At 41.6% G+C, this 27190-nt stretch overlaps 1 long non-coding RNA gene across 13 annotated transcripts; it reads left to right on the top strand.

Annotated features, from left to right (window-relative positions):
- Positions 1–162: 162 nt before the first annotated feature.
- Positions 163–25852, top strand: LOC103658235. 13 transcript variants are annotated; one of them, XR_567088.2, is made up of 9 exons: positions 163–342; positions 767–982; positions 2499–2572; positions 8204–8279; positions 18972–19057; positions 19994–20118; positions 23565–23661; positions 25145–25298; positions 25792–25852. It is a non-coding gene; the product is annotated as an uncharacterized LOC103658235 (long non-coding RNA). The 13 variants fall into 13 exon arrangements; XR_005836309.1 differs by lacking the exon at positions 767–982 and having other exon boundaries at positions 25183–25298; XR_005836299.1 differs by lacking the exon at positions 767–982.
- The last annotated feature ends 1338 nt before the right edge of the window (positions 25853–27190 follow it).

Raw genomic sequence — 27190 nt, 5'->3', positions numbered from 1 at the left:
CAGCCCACTTCCTGCGCGGCCGCCGCGCCGGGTGCCGGTAAGGCTCAATACACTGCAGGCAGGTGGGGCTTGTGCTGCGAGAGAAGACGCCCGGCTCCAGGCGGAACCGTTTTTCGCGGCGTTGGCTTCTAGTCGGACCTGGATTTCACAGGAAGTGGGAGTGCAGCGATTTGCCGGAAGGGCTGGGAGTTCGGGGAGCGGGGATGCTGCTGAGTTGCTCTACAGCGTGGAGCATGTCGGAGACCCAAGGTTGAGAGCAAAAGCGAATGGACAGTTTCTAGAGATTTGAGCTAAGCTCAGAGTGAGAAGGGAGAGACAATGTGGGGCTCTCCATGGGGCGGGGTAAGTCTTAGAGTCCCAGAGTGATGATATTAATACCGATATTTTGAAATCGAGTATGATCGCACGGCTTCTGTGTTAGGCTTCATTAAAAGGGGATGGAAGAAGGGGGCGAGTAGATACTGTCATCAAATGAAGGATTTAAATCAGAAAGGCCATGCAGCTGGCGAAGGACGCGCACAGTGGTTCACACGCAGAACAACCAGTATCTAGACGCAAAATGCCCTGATTCTGCGTTGGTAAGCACGACTTGGAGAGGTGAAAGGAGCCTAATGGTTCATCCGGCCAGAGCCTTTCACTTTTACAGGCAGGCAAACGGGGGCTTGGAAGTGATTTGTTCCCAACTGTGCAGTAAGCGGCACTGTCTAGAGTAGAAGCCGGGAGTTCTGATTTTAGCTTCTCCCTCCCTCCGGGCATCTCTCCACAGTAACCAGGCACGCCAGCTGCTTCCGGACACTGACTGTTCCCCAAACGTGCACGTCCCCGAGTGAAAAGCGCTTCATCATGATCACAAGTCAGACTCTTGCAGCGCAAGACATGAGCGAACTAGTGTCGGTGGAGAAACCGTGGAGTTTTATTTGAGTTTGGGGCGCTAGAGGCCATAATGGGACCTACGTCTGACTGCAGGATGGAGTATTAGCTGGTGAGGGTCCTATGTTGGATGCAGAGCCTGGACTGAATAAAGTGAAAAATCATGCTAGAAAGATTGTGTTGGAAGTAGACAAATTCTGGTGCTTTTTTGTGCATATTGTTAGAAAAGTCTGTACCCATTCTAACGGTACATTTCATATTAAGTAGTTTGGGGCTTTTTTTCCCCTAAGTCCGTGTACTTAGGTATATGTCAAAGTCAGAATGTAGTAAAACTCAAAAATAGGTTAGGAAAGCAGAATTTTAAAGATCTCAGAGAGTCAGGAAAGGAGAGAAAAAAGACCTTTTGTTGGCACTTGGCTGAACCAAATGTATTACTTGTGCATACTTACCCGCCCCTGGAGCACATCTCCTTTAGAGGCAGGGAAGCGGGGGGCACCTAAGGGTTGGAGGGCACAGCTTTGGAATCAGTAGCTGGGTTTAAATCTCCAGTCACACTACTGCCTATATGGACTCAGGCAAGTTGTTTAATCTCACTAAGCTGCTTTCCACCTCTGCAAAATGGAGATAATAGTCCTATTTGATTTATAGGTTGTCTTGAAGATTAAATGAATTAGTTCGTGTAAAGTGCGTGGCAGAATTGTGAGCACTCAATATATATTAGCTGTTATTTTTATTATTATTTGTATTTGGTCCCTATGCACGTGGTAAGCACTCAGCAAGTGTCTGAACTGTTGAGAATCCAGACAAGAAAAGATGTGGGCCAAGAATAGAATGGACCCAATGGGAAGAAAAACAAGACAACTCTACAGTGTAATAGATTAATTGGGGGATAATTTTACCATAGATATGGCAGTTTGATAGTTATATTAGAATTAAAAGTATGAAAGAACTAATGGGTATTTATTGAGATTATCTCAGGGTAAGTGTGACTTTAAAAGTTCCGTTGCCTATTAACTGGGCAGTGTGAGGTAGAGGGCGGAATGGCAGAAATCTCAGCTTAGACTTTTAATCATCATCCGTAAAGACACTAACTACAGCAGAAAATGGAACCTAGTATTCTTTATGACTATGGCATCGTATTTTTCTGCACCTGTATCCCCTCACATGCTCTGTATCTGTTCTTCTGCTTAATTTTCTCTGTCGGTGCTCAGGCCTTTGCCTCTCTTCCCAGCCTAGACTGCAGGGTTTATCGGCATCCAAACTCCCCATGTCCAAGGCCTCTGACCCAGGTGCCTGTCCACACTGACCCTGAATGCATCCCGTAAATCCTCAGCTCGGCTCCCTGAAGGAAAGAGTACACAGGGGCATACGACACATTCGTGGTCTCCACCTTCCCCTCACCCCCTGCTTCTTGACAGTCCGTTAATTTATCCTCCGTCAGTTTCCTGTCTTAGAGCTTTGAGTGCCTTCTTACAAACGACCCCTTCCCAGCCTCAACTCCCGTCTTTATTAGAAGGGGGTCGGTGTAGTCTGAACGGTGTTTTTCAAGCACGTAACACACATTCACGTGCATCTGCAGTTTTTATGCCTGTTCCTGTTCTCATTTTAGTCACATGTTCTCTTTCTAGATTGCACTTTAGAGGCTGGATGACAGACCTGTAAGGACTGAGCAGATCTTTGAGTGACATGATGGAGATATTCGGTGAGACAATGACAGCCTGCAGCTGGGACTTTACCTTTAATGCAAGGGGTGCTCTGTGGTAGCTCGTGCTTTGGGTTAAAATAAAACAAATCTCTTTTTAAAGTGATAGGTTCCAAATTGTTGTTTCCGCTTTGTTTTTAGCAGATCAGTAAGGCTGAAAAGTTGATTCACTTGATCTTGGGTGATAGAAATAGCTGAAAATATGAAGATGGAGTCTACTCCCTACTTGCCATCAGGCACCCGTGCATTGGGACAGAGGTTCCCTATGGGCCACACATTTCCAGTAGCCTTGTTTCCAGTTAACTGAGAAAATTCAGGCTGTTGTGCAACATACACCTGAATGCCCTGCCTCCCCATGTCCCTTCCCTCCTCGTGTACCTCTTAACTTATTTTAGAAGATGGAATATACCACCCCCGCCTGTGCTGTGGGCAAGTGCTTCTCTTTCTTTCTAGACCTCTCAGCTGCATTTGCTACCACTGATCAGATCCTCTTTGAAACCTAACTCCCTTTGCTTTGCTCCTCTCTCTTCTACCTACCTCATGCTTCTTAGCTGGCTCTTTCTCTCCCTGCCCTTTAAATAGTGTAAGTTCCAACCTTGTTGTTATTATTTTTTGTCTGTATTTTCTCCTTGGGAGTATCATCCACTCATTGTTTTAATGTTTGCTCATGAAGCCTGAAACTACTGCTGTTCCTGACTTCTCCCTTGAGATTCAGGCTTAAATTTATTGGTTCACAAGTTCCTTGGGACCTTCCTGGGTATAATCTGAAACCAGGCAGGGAGAGACGGAAGAAAGAGGTAGGCCACTCCAGATTAGTAGGTAGCAGGTTGAATAAACAAAGGAACCTACATACAGGGTTTGTCTTGGGTGGCCGCAAGAGGAGTAGATCTCTCACTTGCCTGCCAAATCTTGAAAGTTTATATAGAATCCTTAGTGGGTTTCAGTCACGTATACAATCCAGATGGGTCTCAACAGCACATCACTGTCTCAAGGCTGTGTCCTTGGAGCAGCCTCTGGGCGCAGGAAGGCAAGCTGGACACACAGTCCAAGGACGGGGAGGGGGTAAGGAGCCTCCAGTCGCCGGTATCCAGCTCACAGGTCAACCAGCGGTCATGTCCTCTTGGTGACTCCTTCAATAATTTCCTTGCCTTCTAGATAGATCCACTTGGGAGGGCGCATGAGCCATTCCTACTTTAATTTGTCCCTTTCATTTCCGCTATCTCAGTGCTGTCTCTAGCCTTACCACCCCTGCCCACACCCCCAAATTCATCTTGTAAGTAGCAGCCAGAATGATTAGTCCCAAATGTAAATCTGAATGTTTCCCTTGTCTGCTTAGATTTCTTCCAACCATCTTTCTTATCACCTCCAAGATAAAGTCTAACTCCATGGCCTGGCATGCTAGGACCTCCATGATCTTGTCAGTGTTTATTAAAGTTTCCAGCCTCACCTCCCATCACACCCACTTCCTGTTCATGAGGCTGTTTTATACTTTGAGACCATATTTGTGTTGACTTGTCTGGGCTATCCTGATTTTCTTTGCCTGACTCTTACTTATTCTTACTTATTTTTCAGAGAGTCTTTCAAGAAGTTTTTACCTATGCCATAGTCTGAATTAGTTGACTTTCCTCCTGGCTTTCTTGGCAATCTATCTTTTCATTCAAAAAAACTTTATTGAGCCCCTAATTTTGTGCCAGGTGCTGAGCTTCGTATTAGAAACATAATAGTGAACAAACAAATGTGGGAGAAACCAATCTAACAATTGGCCTGACATCTTATATTCTCATAGGGAAGGGAGACAGGTAATAAAAAGAAATTTTTAAAAAATGCAGTTCAGCCTGATTGGCTCCATGCTTGAGAATATCTAGGAATTGGCCAGGTTAACCGGGGAGGGGGAGGCAGTGCTGCAGATAGAGGTAACAACTCGTGTGAAGGCCCACACAGGAGAGGAAAGCACAGTCTGGGAACACAGATTCTAGACAAGGGGCTGAGGAGGTAAACAGGGACCAGACCATGAAGAATACTCTAGTCATGTTAAGGAGTTCTTCCTAAAGGTAATAGAAGGCTTGAAGGGTTTGACATGATTAGGTGATTAGGTTTGTATTTTAGGTAATGATTCTGGCTAGTGTGAGGTAAGTGCAATTCAGGAGTGGCAAGGACACCAGTTCAAGAGGGAGGGAAACCAGTTAGGACACCATTATAGTAATCCGGAGGAAAAAGATGACAGCCAGTATGAGGCTATTGCCAGTGTGATGGAAATAGATCCCAGAGGAATTTAAGAAGTAGAAGTGGTGGAACTTGACGACTGCTTGAACTAGGAGGGCAGAAGTAAGAGGAAGCAAGAATAGAGTCTCGTAAACAGGTTTTGGTGAAGACAGGAACGACCCTATTTGCCATCATATATTCATAGCCTAGCACAAGTCCTTAGATGTTGTAGATGCCTGATAAATGTTTCGTGAGAGCTTTCTGACTCAAACACCCAGATAAATGGGGTGTCATTCTGATTTATAGAGGGAAACTCATTTTGGGTGGTGAGCAGTGGTTGAGTTTTAGACGTGTCAAGCTCAAGACGCCTGTGGGAGATACACATGGAAATGTCCAGATCCATGGCATTTGGAAGAGATCAGTGGATTCTTTGCATACCTAAAAAAAATTAAAGTTTATGTTATATTGAAATGAGCTGTTATATGTCTGTCTCAACTACTATACAGGACTGGTTCTTAATGGCTCGATTCCTGGGCACCTAACACCACGTCTGGTACAAACTGAACACCCCGTTAATGTTGAAATGAACTACTCCTTTTTAAACATGGTTCATCTAACAGGAGAAATCAGTAATAGTAGTAGCTTCTGAGGAGGAAAACGGGGAGGGCGTGGGTAAGAGTAAAAGGAGATTTTGATTGTATATTCTTTGGTTCTTTATGTTCCCTCTCCATGTGCTTATACTTCTTAAGAAAAATAGAAGGGTGACCAAAAAAGTGTTCTATTCAACTTTCGTGAACTTGAAACTGAAAACCACACTCTGACTATGTCTGATCAGTGTAAGGGAGGATAGTGATGCTATGTGAGATCATGACAGCATTTTTGACCACATCACATTGACTGATGCAGATTTGTTGGTTGTATCATTGATGCCATTATTCAACTCCCTTAATATTATTAATAATTTTTATTCATTTCTTTAAAATGATGACTAACCATGAGTAGCAGGCTGAAGTAAAATTATGAACACACATTTTATATGAAGGGCATCAGACAAAATCTTTGAAGCTCCGTATCGAGAGATGTAGATAACACCTCATAGAAAGGAGTGTCATAGTTTTATGCCTGCCTAACATTTCATAAGAGAGAAAACAATGTGTCATCTAACATGTATTGCTCAGCAACATTACACGTTATATCTAATATGCAAAACGCTTTATCACAAGTGTTGGAATAGCCTTTGCACATTTTAACCGTAGTTCATTATGAATGAATAAGTAAAAATGTGTAATGCTTTTATAGATTTTTCAATTACTATTTTAGTGTAAATTTTATATAGAAGTTTGGGGCTATAGGTCTACTGAAAATGCACCAATATATAAAGAAAATAGCAAATTCTAGTAACATTTCTGTATGCATGGCATGTTCACTGGGTGGCGTGGTTGTATTAACGTTAACCTTACGCCCCTTGAAAGTCAACAGGAGTAGAGTGATAAACATCGAACACAATGTTCTAGGTGGAAAAAATTAGATTCTAAATTTATTGGCTTTAAAATACATGTTTAGAATTCAGGCTTAAGAAAAACAGCATTGAAGTCAAAGTAGCTGTCTGCTTTGATTATCTTTTAATCATTCCAGACCTATTGATCTACTTCATTCCTCAGCTTTGTTAGTGGATTTGGGAACTGAGCTCTACATTTGCAATGGTTTAAACATAATCTTTGTTACGGACTCAAAGGGAATTTTTAGTTTGAAGCCATAAAATACATGTCATTTGCTGATTTTTGATGAGCTCTAAATCAGATCCAAGGGAGAAAACACATGGTGTTATACTCGAGCCCCTCTAGTGTCCTCCCCACCACCTCTCACACCAACATCTTGTTTTAACACACTTAATATAGAGCACCTTGGGGATTAATAGCCCAAACTAATTGGACATTGATAAAAATATTTGTCCAATGTGACTTTTTTTTCCAAATATAATTTTCGTGCGCTGGGTATTTCCAATGTTGGCATTATAATATCCTGTAGTGTTGCCAGTTATTTCAAGGGAGTTCATGGGAGTCACAAGAAAAAATGGTAATCAGTTTAAGGAACAAAACAGATGAACAGAGTGGGGAAAAAAGGAGACGCAAACCAGAAAAGAGACTCTCAATGATAGAGAACAAAATGAGGGTCGATGGAGGGAAGTGGGGGGGGAGATGGGCTAGTTGGATGATGGGCATTAAGGAGGGCACCTGTTGTGATGAGCCCTGGGTGTTATATGTAAGTGATGAATCACTGAATTCTACCCCTGAAACTAATACTACACTGTGTGCTAACTGGAGTTTAAATAAAAACTTGAAAAAAATTAAAGAATAAGAATGTTAAAATTAATTATTCATAACAAATTTTGGAAAAGAAAGTTACAAAGAAACCAATAATGACAGTGAGCAGAAATCAGAAAACTCTGGGGATAAATAGCTTTTGTCACCGTTCTGGTGTTGTGTTGTTATTCCTATGAGTTCCTTAATGTTAGTGACTTCTATTTTCTAGAGTTAGTCTAATATAGACTCTTTAATGAACCCTGAGAGGGAAATCACTTCTCAGTTCCCAACATCTTTTTATACACACTAATTCTCTTTTCTCTCAGGAAAGAGACTCTGTGTGTTTTATCAAAAAATTCCAGTGTAAGTACTAAGTGGATAGTATCTAATTTCATCCTTGGTATTTGAAAAAATTTCACCTGCCAATTTTCACCCACTACTTACTAAGCAGACTCAAACTGATAAACAGAGTTTGGCCATATAAATTCAAAATGAATACTGAATATTGCTCCGGATAGCCCATTATGATATGTTCCATCTATATATCTTTTGCTTCTGGTGCTTTAATAATATCTTTTGCTTTTGGTGCTTGAAATAACTGCTTTAATAATAAGAACTCGTGTATAAAAGATGTCCCAGGTACCAGTTCCTCTGCACGCATTACCTCATTAATGGTAACAGCTGCATGAAGTAGTTTCTATGCCCACTTTCAGATGAAAAACCAAAAGTGCAAATCACTAAAGAAACTTCAACAATGTACTCATAGTCATATGGCTAGGAAAGCAAGGAGCCAACAGTTGAACCCAAGCAATCCAATGGTAGAAGACCCGCCCTTCGCTACTCCACCGTGCTACCTAATGAACCCCTACAGCATAGCGGTAGGATCAGTGCTGATTGCTGTAGCCTGTGCAGCAGACCCCTTCTCTTTACGTTCTGCAGCTTGTATCCCTGGGTCCTTGTAGCAAGGCCTGTATCCCTAGATACCTTCTACCCTCTCCTGCTTCCCTGCTATACACACACACAAAACCAGTGAGAGAGGCCTATGGGGCATTGAGTGGCTCCTTTGGGATGGGTTTAGTTGATGGTTCCTCTGACCTAACTACTTTGCTTTCTTGTGTTGTTCTAGGGATCATGAGCTCTGGAGGCTTTGGGGTGGGTTGGCAGCCTCACAAGAAGATTCTAGGTCTTCAGAGATGTCCTAGGTAGATATTATTTCATACCTAACCCTCTTCTTCCACAATTCGGCAGCTTCCAAGTCTCTCCCAGCCCCTATTTCTCTAGGACCTACCGTCACTCCAAAGAGGGTAAAGTTCCAGGCTCTCCCAGTTTCCTCCTTTGTCTTAAAAGAAGTCTCAGAGCTTTTGCCATTTGTTGAATGTCACTTGCTTCTGGTTCTGCTCATTAACATGCTCTCCTCTGGGGGTTTTTCTCCTGGGGTGAATATTAACTAAAACAAAACACACTTAATAATTTATCCCACTCCAAGAACTAATTTCCTTAAGAAAACCACTACTTGGGGCGCCTGAGTGGCACAGCGGTTAAGCGTCTGCCTTCGGCTCAGGGCGTGATCCCGGCGTTCTGGGATCGAGCCCCACATCAGGCTCTTCCGCTATGAGCCTGCTTCTTCCTCTCCCACTCCCCCTGCTTGTGTTCCTTCTCTCGCTGGCTGTCTCTCTCTCTGTCAAATAAATAAATAAAATCTTTAAAAAAAAAAAAAAAAAAGAAAACCACTACTTGCTCTCCATGAGAAATTCGTAATCATAGTGCTTACATAATTTTGACCTTATTTCTTAGGAGTAAACCAACTCTCTTATGCTAAGAGATCTCCTACCCTGACTGACAAGGAATTATTTATCTTGAAATCACTTTCTCCCCTAGCCACAACAAGGGGGTCGTTGTGTGAGGGAATGAGGACATTCTACTTCACCCCTCTTACGTTTTCATTCTAAACTTGGAGACAGAAAACAGAAAGGCAAACCACCTGGCTAGAACTAAGTTCTAACCCCAGGATAAGCCAGACTCGACAAATATTGCAAAGATTTTGTATAGACTAGAAATATACTGGCCATCACTGCCTGTCAGCAGGAATTCATTGAAAACTTGTATGTGTCCGACACTCTAGTCTCAGAACCAAAAATTAGAACATATCACCAGTGTAAAATTATGTTTTAATTTCCTCTTCTTTTCTAGGTGAGTGAAAGGGAAAGACCCTGTTTCTCCTCTCAACATTCTATTGCAATTCCAGTCACCAAATGTGTGGGTTTTTTCCCCACAGTGACCAATTCTCCAATGCCAGCTGGGTGTCCAACAATTCAGTTCAGTTCTGACACTATTTACCAGGGGTTAGCATCAGATCCCGCAGGGTAAGAACTTAGCCCACAAGACTGCCCTACTTCAGAAAGCATCACAAGTCCAAGGTTTGACACTTGTGCTTCTGACCAAAAGCTATAAATTGGAGTTTCCATGACCCCTTCATCAGGTTCAAAAACTTGTTAAAATGGCTCAAAGAACTCAGGGAAACACGTTTACCAGTTTATTATGTAATAAAGGATGTGGTAATAGTTACAGATGAACAGTCAGATGAAGAGACACACAGAGTGAGGTCTGGGAAGGTCCTGAGTGCAGGAGCTTCTGTCCCCATGAGGCTGGGGTGCCACCTCCTGATACGTGAATACATTCACCAACCAGAAGCTCTCTGAACCCCGTCGTATTGGAATTTTTATAGAAGCTTCATCACATACTCATGATTGATCATTAACTCAATTCCATCCCCTCTCCCTGCCCTGAGAATGGGGGAAGGCCTGAAAAGTTCTAAGCTTCTAATCATGGCTTCGTCTTTCTGATGACCAGCCCTCATCTTGAAGCCATCCAGAGCCCACCCAGAGTCACCTCATTAGAACAAAAGATACTCCTGTCACTCAAGAAATTCCAAGGAATTTAGGAGCCCTGTGTCAGGAACTAGGGTCAAAACCCAAATTTTTTTTTTTAATTTTTTTTTATTATATTTTGTTAGTCACCATACAGTACATCCCCGGCAAAAACCAAATATTAGAACAAAAGATGCTCCTAATGGTCTTATCGCTTAGGATATTATGAGGGTTTTAGAAGCTCTCTGCCAGGACTGGGGAAGGGGGGGTTGTGGAGAGGGTAGGGAGAGGAGGGTTGGGGAGAGGGTAGGGAGAGGAGGACAGAGACCATATATTTTGCCTTTTATTTCAGTTTCCTTCTTAGTGAAATAGAGGCTTTTCCTAGATAGGTAAAAAAAAAACAAAAGACAAAAATGCTCATTTTTATTTCATAATAATATAGTGAAGGATTTATTTATTAAGTTCCCCAACTATTTATCACTTTGCCAATGTAGAATTCTCGATTTATGTTGGAGAAAACAATTTCATTTCAGGGAAAAGAATAAAGGATATACTAGAATTAATTTTTCCTGGATGATGACATCTTTTTGGCTCAGAAAGGGGATGAGGTGAAGAGAGGTAGCAGGGCCTGGAGAGGTAAGGGCGGGAAGACCACATATTGGGCAGCCTGGCCACAGAATCCCAGTAGCTTTGGCCTCTTCTTTCGTCTCACCTCCTATAGGTGTTGCTCCCAAACGGGAGGTGAGTGCTCTTGGTATATGAACTTAGAAATTAAGAGATTAAGAAAAAGGTGTTGTGTGTTAGGGCTGCCATAGCTAGTACCACAAATAGGGTGCCTTCAACTCCAGAAATTCATTGTCTCACACAGTCTGGAGACCAGAAGTCCAAGATCAAGGTGTCAGCAGTGTTGGATCCTTCCAGGCTGCGAAGAACCTGTTCCGTGCCTCTCCCCAGCTGCTGGCCGTCTGCTGGCAGTCTCTGCTTTTCCTTGGCTTGTAGATGGACCGCTCCAATCTCTGCCTTTATCTTCACATGATGTTCTTTGTAGACGTGCCTGTGTCCAAATTTCCCATTCTTTTATGAACACCAGTAATATAGGAGTAAGAGCTACTCTAATGACTTCATTTAACTTGATTATGCCCAGAAAGACCCTGTTTCCAAATAAGGTCACATTCTGAGGTTTTGGGGATGTGGACTTCGATATACCTCTTTTGGAGAACACAGTTTAACCCATAAAACACAGTTCACCACATCATGAACCAAAATCCGTCCTGTGCAGGGTCTATAAATAGCCTGAGGACTCAAGCCAGGACAAATGTGCCAGCTCCCCTCTGAGAAGAATACAATTCCTGGATTTATACTTTTTAAAACTGAGTACTAATTACTTATTATTTTTATATCACTAATGCCCTTTGAGTGCAACATGCTGAATCCGTGTGATTGATTTTATTTTTCTTAGAAACCGTGCTCTTAAAAAGCACTGTCTGGACAACTTCAGAAAGAACAAACAAAAAGTTAATTGAATTGGTGACACTTTGTATCTCTTTCATGAAGAAAAATAAGGTTTTACGCAACCGAGCACGGAGGATCGTCTTAAATTTCCCCAGGACTGACAGTGTCTATGAATTCTAAACCAGGCACTTGGTGAATACACAGAGACAAAATTGAGAGAAGCATCACAAAGTATGGGTTTAGAAACAACTTTTGTAGGGTGCCGAAGCCCCAAACTTTTGATAACGTGCTGGTTTGCTAGAATGGAAGAGTTTGCTTTCTGTTGTGTAGCCGGCTTTCAATGAGCTATGTTACAGAGCCCACGTCAGTTCCGCAGGGGACGTGGACCAGCACCAGGGGGCGCCACTTCCGGTGACTCCGTTTGGAGCATCCCTCAGACCTGACCAGCTGTGGACCAGGGACTGTACTTAAGGAAAGCGTATCCCACAAGAGAATCCTGGGTAAAGATGGAGGTGCCAACCAACGGGAGAGTCTGTCTTCTCCCTCGCCGATCTGTAGGACCTGTGGCCCACCATGGAGGTCCCACCGGAAACAGTAGAGCACTGTGGGGAGAGAACCCTTAGGAAAACTCGAGAAGGAATCCAGAGGAAGAGCATGTTTGTAACATGGTGGAAAGTGCCTATTTCTTATGTAGATATTATGAATATGGGAAGTACGCCGGCGTATCCTGTATCTGCAGGGCTCAAAGGCACCGAAGTAAATACTTGGGAAGAGAACCCAGAATATGATATCTGAGGCTCCAAATGAAAGGATACAGACCCAACAGTTGTTGGGTCGGGGGCAGGACCTCTAGAGCAGCTCAGGCAGCCATGGGACCAAGGGAGGGAGCCCTCAACCCCCGCCTCAAAAAATATTGCAGCAGGGCTGGAGTTAGTCCAGCCTGAGGACAATTGAACACCTCTCCAAGAAACGAAGCGCTCCCTCCTTACGAGACCACCACATCCGCAGAAGCCACCAGCAAAGGACAGAGCCATTTCAAGCCAGGGGGATTCCAGAAATGCCTTATACCTTGGTCCAGGATAGAGACAGTTTTGTAAGGTGAACTCTGAGTCTCTTGTCCCTCCTCCCTGCCTTCAATTTCAAAGAAAATAGGCCTAGAAATAAGAGAGGGAAGTAGGGGGCACCTTCTCCCCTCCTGTTTTGAACTGGTAAATCTATGTTTTAATGATTGAAGGTGGCCAGAAAGTTATGGAATCTACCCAAGATGGGATTAAAGAAACAAAAGAGAGAGATTCAAAATAACATAGTTGGAGGCAATAATTAGGAGAAACAGAGCAGTTTAGGATTTATAGTGTGCAGCATTGTAAACACTCCTGAGCCAGTAATGATCCTATTCTTAGAAGGAATCTCCGGGCCTGACCGCTAGACATAATTGAAGACAGCTTGTAAGAACATGAGACAAAAATAAGTCTTCTTTTGTGGCTGTTTTCAGTGTTTGAGCTTCTAATCATTAAAGAGTCACTATACTGGCTGTTTCATACCTAGGGATCCCATTTCCATAAATGTATCAAAATATTTATTTAACAAATATATGTTGATTGCCTATTAGCGGATGGACATTATATTAGATGCGGGAAGTATAAGTGTAAATAAGGGGTTGTCCCTGTCCTTGAAGAGGTCATTGTGTGTGTGTGTGTGTGTGTGTGTGTGTGTGCACAAGTGCACGCTTATGAACAGCTGATTATACCTCAACCAGAGAAGGATAGCAGAGGGTTGACTGACATGTGGTGATAGTTCCCAGGAGGAAGCAGTTAATCTCCAGGGGAAATCAATAGTCTTCACACAAAGCATGACACTCGAGCCAGTTCTGGGAGGAGGGGACCATTAAGACCACTAAACCCATGTCAGCATTTAACACCATGTTCAGATGAGTTTGTCAGGTTGTTTTTTCACCTGGCAGTTAGATGAGCGCAAGAAGGCTCTTAAGGGAGGAAGGAATGCCCGAGTGAGGAGGGTGACAAGGACAGAAGCCCAGTGCTCTGGGCTGAGTCTCCAAAGGGCAGGGAGAGAAGGAGGAGAGGTGCTGCTAGAGGGGGAAGGAGAGCCGAAACTGGGGTCTTGATCACTCTACTGAGGTTCATCTGGGTTCTGTTGATATCTCTCAGGGGTCTTTTTATCATTGTATTCCATTTAGCAGGCAAGTTTGGCCAGTGACCAAACAGACGGGACAGTCCCTGATTCTTAAGACTTTACAATTCGAAACAACGTGCAAATGTGTAGAGAGACGTAAAGATCAGTAAAACAGGGGCCGAAACAGTTGTAAATGGAAGCCCCCAAATGAGCCACTGAGCACGTACAGAAGTGAGGTTCAAGTTTTTAAGTTCCGGTTTCCATGACGGGTACACTTGAACATAACCTAGTTGCGTGATTTGGAGCAAGTCTCGGAGAGATCCCATTTTAAAAAATAATCCTAAAACTAGAAGGTCCAGCTAAATTACTTCCTGATCCTTTCCAAAGCCGTCTATAATTTATGAGTCTTTGAGGTTAGTTCAATAAGTGCGAAAGATGCCACAGTCAGACTTGGAGCACTAGGATGAAATCCATTCATTTATAAACGTGTTGAGCATCTGTTAATAAGGTTCCCTGGTAAAATGCAGGATACCTACTTACATTTGAATTTCAGATAAGGAATGAGGACTTTTTAAAAATATAATTATGTTCCATGAAATATTGTACGTATTCAAATATTATACTTAGAAAGTATACTTGATTTGAAATTCAAATTTAACTAGATGTCCTTTTTAAATATATAGCGTTTCTAAATTGAGCATCCTTACAAGGAAAAGCTAGGCTCTGTGGAGAACAGTGAATCCAGTAGAGATGCTGGCTCTGAAGGGTGAGATAAGACTCAATATAAATAATCATACTACAATGTGAAAAGTGATAAGTGTATGCAAAATATACAGAGAGAAGCCTGTGAAAGTTCACTAGAGGGAGAAATTGCTTCCAGCCATGAGAAATAAGGGAAGCCTCTGAGGAGGCCTGGGCAAAATGGCAGGAGTGACGCTTGTGAACATGGAAGGGGTAGGGAGAAGGGTCTTCCTGGGAGACTTGGTGGCTCTAGAAAAGTCTTGGAAAATGAAGTCTTGGAAAAGTCTGGGAAATGACAGAATAAGAGAGGACACTCACCAGTCACTTGGTGCACCTGTGTCCTGCATGCGTGAAGGGAACTCATGGCAGAAGGGATTGGAAAGGGAGGGTTGGGCCACACCGGAGGAGCCTGGCCAGAGGTAGGAGGGATGGAGCCTAGAAATCTGAAGAGGCTAAGGGGTTGTACTTGGTGTTTGAGGTTTTCGATCCAGGTGACACAGACACCAAGAGAAGGGAGACTGTGAAGGATCATCCCCAACCAACCACCTCCAAGAAAACATGGCCCCTTCATATTGTCTCGTGCACAAAAGAAAATACGTATCTTAACAAATATAATAAGTGGAGAAGAAATGTGGTAAAGTGGGAAAAACACAAGCTTTGGTGTGAAAACACTGTGAGTTCAAATCCGCATCCCCCCTCTGTATGATCTTATTTCCTGCCTCTGAAACATGGTTTCCTTATCTATAAAGGGGACTAACAACCGTCTTGCCGTGCTTGCACGTTATGAGGAAGTACCAACATCTACCTGGAACATAGGAGGAGCTCACTAATTACTAACTGCTGAGTGAGCTATTATTTCACGTACTACTTATTCCCCTTCTACCCTCAAGTGTTTTATTTTATTGTATCAGGTGAAGATGCTACCAGTAAATAGAAAACTTTCTTTCAAAATACTCATTTTTTCTCTTTATAAAGAAATTAATTTTTTAAAATAAAGAACAACATATACCCACTTGAACTGAAAAAAGGAAAAGAAAAAGAAAAACCAAGAAGCCAATATTTGGAATATTTGGGCTAAATATTTGCTCTAAATAGGTTCCCTCAATGCCAAAGGAAAGCTAGATTTCTGTCCTAACTGAAATATCACACCATTTGAACAGGTATCCTGGGGAGAGCTTGAGTAGTTATTTGGATAGTTATTAAATGAAAGCAGGCATTTCTACTTAAGTATCTATGGCCTGGCCAGACAGTGCGAACGTTCTAGCTCAGCTGCTGAATTGGGGAGTCTCAGGGATGCTCAGTGTTTGGTGGGAGAACAAAGCCTAGTGCTCATGACCTGTGAAAGCCAGAGAGGAGGGGAACTTGAGCAGGAATAGGACAGTTTATTCCTTGTAAAGACTCATTCTAAATAATTCTTCTTGTTTCTGGTTTTGTCCCCCAGAAGTCTATCTCAGTTGTTTATGTAAAATGGGCCACAAAGTTGGATTATCAATTCATCCTCTGAGAAAAGCACCTAGAGGAACGGTGACCCAAAGTGTCCTGTCAACATCTGAAACAGCCACCAGAGCTGAGAGTGCCTTTACAGATAATGCCTCCCTATTTTGGTATTTTTTCTTTTAAAAATGGATTATCCCCAGTAGCTACCCTTTATTCATGTCTGTTCTCCTCAATGTCATTTCTGTCCCCATTGCCGAGCATCTAAAATAGACTTGCGGGGGAAGAAAGTCTACCCACTCCTTTGTCTTTCCCACCAGGCCTGCAGTCGGCTTCGAGCTCATTCCTATGAACAGCATAGCATGAGCTGCGTCTCAGGTTTATTCTCATACTTGGTATTTGGGGTCAATAAACCCAGTGCACAGCTGTGACACAGGACGATTCCTACAGGCTTTAAGCACATGTACGTGATTTTATCGGTCCCAGAAGACTGGCTCTTGAGTGATTTGCTGGGTAACATTCTTGGCAATGGTTCTTTCTTTGTTTTTAATAATGTTCTGGGTTCGTGTTTGTAAGACTCGAATTTATTTCCAATTAGATAAAGGTGACATTCTCCTTCTCCAAGCTGCGTCTCCCATGAGACTAGTGAATCCTGCTGAGGTCTCTCAGAGCTGCCATTAGTTAGCTGGGAGAGCACCTTCCGTCTTAAAATAGCCAAGGTCAAAAAATAAGACCACACACTGAGGAAGGACAGAATGGTCAGGCGTAGCACACCATATTTTTATCAAATTATTTGGTTTAACACTTGAAAACCTGGTTAGTGCTTGAACATGGAGCGACATTTTGAATTCAATGTGAAGAAACTGAAGGGAGCTAAAACACAGAGCATGGAATTAGGATCAGTCATATTCAGGATGGAAGCATCTTGGGATCAAGATCTGGGGACATTGAGAATAGATGGCTTAGAACTTAGCTCTCATTTGTCTGGATGGCCCCCAGGTATGAGCCATCACTGTCTGATCCAGGTGAGGCTGAGGTGAGGGTGACAAGACCATTGGCCTCCATCCCATCTGTTTGCCAAGCCTTAATCCCCACAAGACTCATCAATGTTAGTCTTGCATTGGGAATGAGATATCAGCACGATTCCCTTCTTCCTACTTGTCTTTCTGCTTCTCTAGAAGAGGAGCAGTTTTCCTGATTACCTTGAAAAACAGGAAATTCAAACACGATGGATGTAAACGGTGGATGACACCCCCATTGGATGCTATAAAGTCGAAAGCGAGACTTGATATTCTGAAGTAACGTGTGCTCCTTTAAGTGTGTCTGCTCTTTTTCTTTTTTTAAAAGAAAACACATATGAATCATTTTACAAGGTTCATTTCTGCCACTTCTCCCAAATATTCCCCCCAAAATGACAGAGTACAGTTGTAATTTAAAACACTGGAGACACCCTTAGTAGAAGAAAAAGCTTGTCTTGCCTTTCAGTTAGGAAAGAATAACACAGAGATCAAAACCATAGAGTAGTGATGTTGACTCAGAAGATAGACTGGCCTCTAGGAAACAGAATCCAAACCATGATTTCTCAAAAATATTCACCGCCGTGACCCACAGATAGTTTCCCTGCACGAGAAAGCATCTCGGTGTTCGTTGTGGGTCTCCATCAGCAAAGAACAGTATGTTGTAGATACAATGTGCTTCCACGTTTTCAAGGCATTTTCGCACGTGCTCCTGAATTGTGTATGACAATCTGAACCCTGTACTGGTGTCACTACCCTGACACTGAGACAGAGGAGCTAAGGGCCCTGCATAATCTACTTGCTTTGTGATGGCAGAGCAGAGACAAACCAAGTTCTGGCCACAGCCCTCCTCCGTGTGCAGTCAAAGGACCTCCCTGAGTTCTTCGGTGTCACTCTTTCATGGTGTGGTAAAGCCCTCCAAGATTGGGAAAGACATGCAAAAGGAAGGGAGGCCATTCTGCACCTGGCTTCCCCATAGACCTTTCCTCCCCAGATGCAAAATCTGTAAAGAAAAGAAGACTGGCATTCTAAACAGTGAGCTTTGCTCGAAGAGAATCCACTTCTCAGAAAAGGAGTGTTTCTTCCAGGGCTGTGCAACTGCACTGCCTACTTATGGTTTCCAGGTCCTCTGTCATCCCTTCAGCCCCTACCCCAAGAAAACAGAGAACATACAATTGGCTTAATAATCTTGTAGGGGCGCTGGGGTGCCTCAATCGTTAAGCGGCTGACTCTTAGTTTCATCTCAGGTCATGGTCTCAAGGTCATGGGATCAAGCCCCATGTAGGACTCCGTGCTGAGCATGGAGTCCTCTTGTCCCTTCCCTGCCCCTCTCCCCACTCTCTCTCTCTCAAATAAATACAATCTTTAAAAAAATGATCTTGTGAAACGCAGTGCTTGAATTTCAGAGTAGAGATAAGGGAAACACACCAACAGACCATCTTGTCAATTTTATGCTTTTATCCCAGAAACGTGAGTGTTCTTTTACAGAGAAGTATGATTTTTTTTCCTGCCAGAAGCCACAAGGTAAGTAATGATCTACTTAACATGCATAATAGCAATCATATAAGTAATTTGGAATTTAACCAGTTGTTACATACATACAAGTATGTCCGTGTCCTGTCACTCTCAATGAAGTGATATGCATGTCCAATATGCAGTTCATCTTTTTTTATGTCCTGTTTCCCCTTCATTCCTTGCATTGGAATATTATTAGAGCTCAATAAATTTTGTCAAATCAATCAGAAATGAGACGAAGGAAATAAGAAGTCCCATCTACAAATCTATAATGGTGAACAACAGTGTCAATGTTTTTCAGAAAAACAAAACACCAGCTCCAAGCTAAACCAATCTTGGAGATGTGCCTTAATGACTTGGCAATTAATGGTTCCCAGCTCAAAGACTAAATAAAGAAAACAAAACATTTGTTGTTACAAATGCCATCAGAATAATTTGTTCATCATAAATTCAGTTATGATTAAATTGCATTTTTACAAAACTATTGGGGACTATTTTGTTTTGCTCCTTGTTCTCGATTACATGTGTAACAAGATGAAGGTCTCTTTCTCCTTTATTTCTTTTTCTCTGCCCATTTCTGTGGAAAGGGAGAACTGATTAAAAAAAAAGATTGATACTTGGTGAGCATAATACCATGTGACAGTCAATTATTGTCAAGAGAAAGAACTTTGGTTTTGTCTTATAAATACTATACTCTGAGGAATTTAAGAACCAAAAAAGGCTGCTCTATGATTCACAGTCTCGATGTGATGCCATCCACCAAGAATGGAGCCAGGATATTTGCTTGAGACCTTGATGCCTTGACAGTTTCCAAAATGGATTCAAGTACGTGGAGGTGGGCAGAAAAGGAAGGAAAGAAAAGGGGGGGAGGAAGGGGAGAGGGAAGGAGAAAGCAACTTGCTTGTCTCAATCTGGGAAGAGGTAGAGTCCGGGTGTTCACGTCGAGATTCTCTGGAATCAAACGGCTGAAGTTGAATCTGTCACCTTGTTAAATGAGGAAGATAATAGTCCTGACTCCAAAGTGTCATTTTAAGAATTAAATGAGTTAGTCCATGTAAATTGCTTTGAACAGTGGCCAAGAAGTAATCATTTTATAAATGTTAGCCATTAATATCTGAGTTTGTCTCTATTAAAATTGGTGGGGGCTCTGTGAGGGAAAGTGTGAGTGTGTTTTGGCCCCTTTCTGAACGACATATGTATGTTGAATCAGCTAACAAAAATTTTGGTTATTATGGTCCTAAGTGACAATCCATTTCATCTGGTTTCCAAATTCCCTACATAGCACAGTAATGCCTTTGCTTTCCCAGCTAACAGGAGACCCTCAGTATCTCGGCTGATTCCATAATTCTTCTTGAGGAAATAGCTCAAGCTCCCCACTTGTTTTCAAGCCTACGTGATTTGTTTGTTTCTTGAGCGAAGTTCACTAAGGGAACAGGTTATTTTCCTATTTTTCGTTCGCAGTCATGTTTTTGACATAAAATCTTGTGCTTCCTTTTTTTATTCAAAGGGCCATGAAAGGAAATGCTCACAATATACTATTAGTATTATTTAAAGGCAGGACAAAACTCTATGTGCACAGGTTAACCCCAAGAGTTTACTGTAGTTGCCTCCAGAGGTAAGCTGATGGGTGACTTTTGTGTACCTTCTTTATATTCTTGCATATTTTCTGAATCACCTTAATACGCTCAGATTCCTTTGACAAATAATGACAACATTAAGTAAAATGTTTGTGTTCTCTCCAAAATATTATGTGAAACAAAGGAAAATTATCCAGACTAGATTAAAAATGGAGAAACAAAGCCAAAAAGAAGAGCCTGATTTCCCTTGGAGCACATTCTCCCAGATTACTACCACCAGTGCTTTTACTGCTGAACCAGGACGAAATGGTAAAAATAAATGATATCGATGGGTTTCAAAGGTTGCTTCACCAGGGGCACCTGGGGTGGCTCAGTCAGTTAGGCATCTGCCTTCAGCTCAGGTCATGATCCCAGGGTCCTGGGATCGAGTCCCGCATGGGACGCCCTGCTCAGTGGGGAGACTGCTTCTCCCTCTTCTGCTGCTGCTCCCTCTGCTTGTGTGGGCTCACTCTCTCTGTCAAATAAATCAATAAATCTTAAAAAAAAAAAAAAAAAAAGGATTGCTTCATCAGAACAACGTGGCTGTTGGACCCCAAACACGTGGTATTTTCTCTCTCCTTAATACTATTTAGCCCACATCACGAAGAATCTACGTATTGGTCCCACAAGTAAGATGGCTAGTCTACCGTAGTGCTATTGACAATTCCAGGCTTTTCAGAATAAAAAAGGAGGGAGGAAGTAGAAAAGATTTTGTCCAACCTTAAATGCTGTATAACATCAAAATCATTTGCATTTGGGTTTAAAAAGTAATTGTGTCGGCATATCTATGCCTTGCGTCCTGGAAATTCACAGCACATTAAATCAAATGAGAAAGCTACGCTAGAAACTTGACATGAGATAGCGGAGTTGTTTGGGTTCCACCGAGCACCGTATTTTTTTAATGGCCTGGTTTCTCTTTCTCAAAATGCATGTCCCGATGCTGTCTGCAGCACTGGGCTCTGTAGAGGATCAGAAGAAATCTTTTGATTAGTTTGGTGAAGTCAGAAAAATCCACGGACTGAGAGAACAACAGTGTTTGACTCAGCTCTAATGTTATTCGAATTGTTAATTTCCTGGGGTTGCCACTTGAAGCATCATTTTGGTCTTTTTCTCCCTGGTACTAAGCCCAAAAAAATCTATTCAAGTGATACTTATTATAACAACCATGTTTAGGACCGTATTTCATTGTAAGTAAAAAATTTCAAATGGGGCCAATCTCACATAACATCCTTTCTTTGGTGAGATGTGAAAAGAAAAATGGAGAGAAATGCTTTTTCTGATATTTGAAAGGCTTATTTTTTTTCTCTTCTGGCTACGGAAGCCCTGGAAGTCTGAGATCTTTAAAAGCTTCATGTATTTTTCTCTGCACGAGCTGCAGGTGTCTTCTGCACAAGATACTTGAATATGGATTTTTTTTTTGCCATGAGAGAGATGAATATAATATTAATATGGTATTTATTACAAGGGAATCAATAAACCTCCGCTGGCAACAAATAAAGGCATAATTAGATTATCCTAAAGAGACACCTCTGTAAATACATTGAGCTGGCTTAGTAAACAATGAAGACATTTTGCACAGTAGCTCTGGCAGGAGCTATATGGGAGAAGATAATGGTCAAATGTGGTTTGGGAGATTGAATATGAAATGTGGTATCGTTGCCCTGAGCCAGAAGGTAATAGAATCATATAATCAGAATTTTAGATCAGGAAGAGACCTAAGAGATCAACTAATCCAACCCCAGCATTTTAAAGTATGAAAAATAATGTTCAGAAAGATGGACTTTTCCAAGGTCAGAGTCAATGTCACAATTAAGTTTAATGCAACATAATTATATGAAGCACGTACTATGCATCAGGCAATTAGAACCCCAGAGAACAAAGATTTTTTTAAAAAGATTTAAAAAAATAAGACAAATCCTCCCTTTGATCTGATTAGCCACTATCTGATTAGAGAGCCATGCATTTCCTAGATTTAAAAATTGAGTGTGGTATCGTAATACTACAATAGGGGTGCACAAATTGCCTGATTTGGACTTTCTGAAAAGCCTTTCTATTTTTTTCTTTAAGATTTTATTTATTTATTTGACAGAGAGACAGCCAGCTAGAGAGGGAACACAAGCAGAGGGAGTGGGAGAGGAAGAAGCAGGCTCATAGCAGAGGAGTCTGATGTGGGGCTCGATCCCAGGACCCCGGGATCACGCCCCGAGCCGCAGGCAGATGCTTAACGACTGAGCCACCCAGGCACCCCTGAAAAGCCTTTCTAGACAAGAAGATACGGGAATTAGCCAAGCCAAGAACGGTTGTAGGGGCATTCCAGGGAAATGCAACTGCAGGAGCAAAGGCCCAGGGGTATCATGCACAGAGGAACTAATGAGAAGAAAAGTGTGGAGGCAGAAGGATGGTGAGAGCTTTGTGAGGTGGGGACGGGTCTTAGAGGGAGACCTGGACAGATGCTTGGACTTTATCCTTTAAAATAGTAATATGGGGCATTCAAAGGGTTTTAAGCCTGGGAATATTATGAATTCAAATTTAGTCCATCGTCTAGTTGCAGCGTGCAGGAAAAGTGATCCCTTAGGAAGGGATCAGAGCAGCCCAGGCCAGACGTAAGGGAGCCACAACGTAGAGCTGTGACCAAACTGGGGACCACAACATAAAAATGCTAAAGAGGGGCACTTTCGAAAAATGTAAGGAGGTAGAACTTCATTCTTTTTTAATTATTTAATTTTTTCCAGCTCTATTGAGGGAAAAAATGACAAAGTTGTATTTATTTAAAGTGTACGACATGACAATCTGACTACAAGTTCATGGTGAAATGGTTACCACAATCAAGGTCATTAACAAATCCATCAGCTCACATAGCTTTCTGTTGTCATGGTGAAAAAGCTTAAGATCTACTCAGCGAATATCAAGTATACAATACTGTATTATTAGCTATGGTCACTGTGCTGCACATTAGATTTTGAAATTAATTCATCTTCCAACTGAAAGTTGTCCACTCTGACCTACATCCCCCCCATTTTCCCTTCCCCCCCCTCAGTCCCTGGCACCCACCATTCTACTCTGTTTCTATGAGGTTCTGTTATATGTTACGGTATGGATAGATCTTGGAAATTCTATGCTAAGAAAGAAGCAAGACACAAAGGCCACATATTATATGAGTGTATTTATATCCATGTCCAAAATAGGGAAATCCATGGAAACAAAAGTAGACTTAATCATTGAAAGAGGCTGAGGGGACCGGGAAGTAGGAAATGACTGCCAATGGGTATGGAGGGGTTTTTTGGTGTGATATAAATGTTCTGGGATTAGATCGTGGCGACTGATACACAACTTTGTCAATAGACTAAAAATTACCACATGGTGCAGTTTAAAATGGTGAACTTCTTGGAGTGGTAATCATGTTTTAATAAAGCTGTTATTAACAAGAAAACCGTTTTTTGCAGAGCACCTGGGTGGCTTACTCGGTTGAGCACCTGACTCTTGATTTCAGCTCAGGTCATGATCTCGGGGTCGTGAGATCGAGCCTCACAATGGGCTCTGCGTTGGGCTCTGCACTGGGTGTGGAGCCTGCTTAAGCTTCTCTCTCTCTCCCTCGGCCTCTCCCCCTCCTCCCCCCTGCTAGCATGTGTTCTCTCTCTCTTTCTCAGAGAAACATTTAAAAAAAAAATATGAGGAGGTAGAATTGTCAGGGATAAGCAGACCACGTTTGCTTTCAGGTTTCTGATTGGCATGACTGCATGGATGATGCTGCCCAAATGCTTGCACAGGAGACTTCTGTGTTCGGGAGAAAAAATGAACTCACTTTTGAGCACAGTGAGTTGGCAGTACCCGTGGGACATCCAAGTTGCTATGTCCAAAAGGATACGTGAGTCCACAGTTCAGGACAGAGTCACACTGGGGTAGTTTATGGAAGAGTCATCACCCTGTCGGTCTGAGTCAAAACGATGAGTGTGGATGAGATACGTAAAGAGTAAATAACCAAGAATATTGATGGAAAACCTGTGAAACACACACAAACACAGCTATCAAGAAATGATCAGAGAAGAAAAAAGGAGAGTCGATCGAGTGTTATTATCGATGCTGAAGGAGAGAGTTGAATCTCAAGAAGCTTGTGGTGACATAACGTCAAATGCAGCCTCGCTAGTCAGTGAGGTCTGCAAAGATAAGGCTTGAACAGCATTACTGGGTGTGGGTCATGTCTGGTCATCTTTTCCAAGTACGGTGTTGGAAATCATATTATCTAACATTACAACAGATGGCTCAAGCGACTTCCAGTCCAGGGCTCTTTCCCCTCTAGAATACCGCGACACAACTTTAAACTCTCTCTCTCTCACCTGCACTCTCTCCCAAGTACTCAAAATCCACGTGCAGAGTACTATTATGCATGCTTTGTTTAAATGCAGGAGAGATCTGTGGAATGTAACTTCAGGACTATTGGCTCAGCCAGTCCTTCATGGGAACTAAATTTATAAGTTCTACTGTTCTGTTACTAGGAAAGAAAGTGAAAAAGTAGTAGTTAGGGTCAGAGAGGGGCTCCCGGAAAAGTGTGCTTTTATTTTTTTTTTTATTTTTATTTTTTTCCTTTTTTTAAATGTTTTTTTATCATATTATGTTAGTCACCATACAGTACATCCCTGGTTTCTGATGTAAAGTTCGATGATTCATTAGTTGCGTATAACACCCAGTGCACCATGCAATACGTGTGCTTTTAAACGTATCTAGTTTCTAAAGGAAACATTTCATCCAGTTTTTGGTTTTATGGTTTAAAGATGCTCAATTATCAGGATGACCAGAAAGGATTACAAATACCTATAGGTTTGGGACTTCAAGTTATGATGACACACGAGAGGTGTCCCTTCAAGAAATACATCGAATATGACAAACAAGTTTTAGAATAAAACTTATACCTCATAAAGCTATTTTTAAGAAAAGTCTTTAAAAATCAGGAGGAAGGGCAAAGACCAAGGTCTCTGGTCAAGTCTGGCTTTGTATATTTAGACAAAGACTGAGTTGCGCAATGATTATTTTTCTTTCTCATCGTCTGACTTGATTAACTCTGCTTTCAGTAGTAAAAGTTTATGGGAAATTTAAATGCTTAATTCCCTAGAGGACTTTTGACTTTTCTGTTATCCTCAGAGGAAAAACATCCAAATAACAGATGCATGAATTTCATTAACGATGAAAATGGTAGAATTTTTAAATGTTGTGAGGTTTTTTTTTTTTCCAAGAAAGATTACCAGTAGTTTTATTTATTTGCCTAAGAATCTCTTGTCTCAAATAAATTCACTTTCTGAAGTCCCTGCAGATGAAATTAACTGTAGGGCTATGTCTTAGCCAGTTCCGGTTGCTATCACGAACTCCCTACACTGCGTGGCTTAAACGACGGTCGTCTCTCCTTGTTCTGGAAGCTGGGAAGTTGAGGATCAAAGTGCCGACCAATTCAGTTCCTGGTAAGAGCCCTTCCCTGGTTTGCAGATGGCCACCTTCTTGCTATATCCTCATGTGGCAGACAGAGTTTATCTCTCTGGTGTCTCTTCTTATAAGGGCACTAATGTCATTCATGGGGGCTCCTTCATGATCTGACTAACTCCCAAAGGCGCCATCTCCAAATACTATCCCATTGAGAATTAGGGCTTTAAAATATGAATTTGGGAGGAACACAAACATTCAGTTTATAGCAAACTATAATGTCCTTGTGAACTCTGTAGGCAAAGAAAAAAAAACTGTGTCAAAAATTCAAATATCTCTGAGCAATTAAGAGGTGTGACCCCAAGTATATACACGCCAACTTTATGCATTCATAAAATTGTAAACACTGTTAACCCTTGAACAACATGGGTTTGGCCTGTGCTAATCCACTTATATGCGGATTTTTTACAGTATAGTGCTGTAAATGTATTTTCCTTATGATTTTCTTTCTTTCTTTTTTTTCTTTTTAAGCAGGCTCCTCACCCAGCATGGAGCCCAACTCGGCGCTCAAACTCACAACCCTGAGATCAAGACCTGAGCCGAAATCAAGAGTCTGACACTCAAATGACTGAGCCACCCAGGCGCCCCTTTCTTACCATTTTCTTAATAACATTTTCTTTTCTCTAGCTCACTTTATTGTAAGAATACCATTTATAATACATATAACATACAAAATATGTGTTAATTGACTGTTTATTTTATCAGTAAGGCCTCTAGTCAACAGTAGGCTATTAGTAGTTGAGTTTGGGGTGGGGGTGTCAAAAGTTATATGTGGGTTTTTGACTGTGCAGTTATGATTGTACGTATAACAACTATAGTTATATACTGGTAAATAGTTACTCTTTCAAGTACAATAATATAGATCTCCTATATTTGAATTTTTGTCCCCTTTTCCAGTTAGACATGACAGTGGACATAATGTCAAAATAAATGGTTCATTCATTCAATCATTCGGGAGAAAAAGATCATTCTAGGGAAGTAAGAAAGGTAAGTCAATTTTGTAGACATGCAGATTGGCAATTAAATAATATTTTTATCTCCCAAACTATTCTGCAAAAATGACATGAAACACTTGACATAATACATTCCGGGTCCATCCATGTTGTTACAAAGGGCAAGGTCTCATTCTTTTTTATGGCTGAGTAATATTCCATTATAGATATATATGACACATCTTTATCCATCCATCTATTGATGGACATTTGGGCTGCTTCTATATCTTGGCTACTCTAAATAATACTTCTGTAAACATAAGTCATGGAGATGAAAAGAATAGCGTAGGGAATATAGTCCATAATACTGTAATACCGTATGGTGACAGATGATGTCTGTGTTTATCATGGTGGACACTGAGTTATATATAGAATAGTTGAATCAATATGTTGTACACCTGAAACTAATATAACATTGTATGTCTAGTACACTTCAGTAATTTTTTTTTAAAAAGCATTTTGATAAACAACAGCAACATGAAACAGAGGTCAATGGTAGACCAGAAAACTGAGGCTTTTTTCTGTTACTTATAACTGTGATTTTAGGCATTTTAAATGTTTAATTTTCTTTTTTTCTCATATATGAACTGGAGTTAATGATAACATAGTAGTTGCATGCTGCTGTAATGATAAATGAGCGAGTTAATAGGTAAACTTAACCAGCATATCCCTAGGCCCTATAGCCCTGTGGTGTACAAATGAGGTGATATTAATATTAATAATTCAACTCTCCCTGCCTTGAAGTCCCAAACTGACTTAGGACCATAAGCCTCCAACCCAGTCAAGGAGTCTCTATCTTATGAATGCTCAGGAATGAGTTCATGCATCTTTTTCTGTCCTCATGTCATTCTTGTCTGTCACATGAGAGGGACTGCTCCTTA

This window comes from Ursus maritimus, unplaced genomic scaffold (assembly GCF_017311325.1).
Source record: "Ursus maritimus isolate PB19 unplaced genomic scaffold, ASM1731132v1 scaffold_2, whole genome shotgun sequence".
Lineage (NCBI taxonomy): Eukaryota > Metazoa > Chordata > Mammalia > Carnivora > Ursidae > Ursus > Ursus maritimus.
The sequence above is the reverse complement of the archived record's forward strand: the minus strand, read 5'-3'. Positions and strand labels throughout refer to the sequence as shown.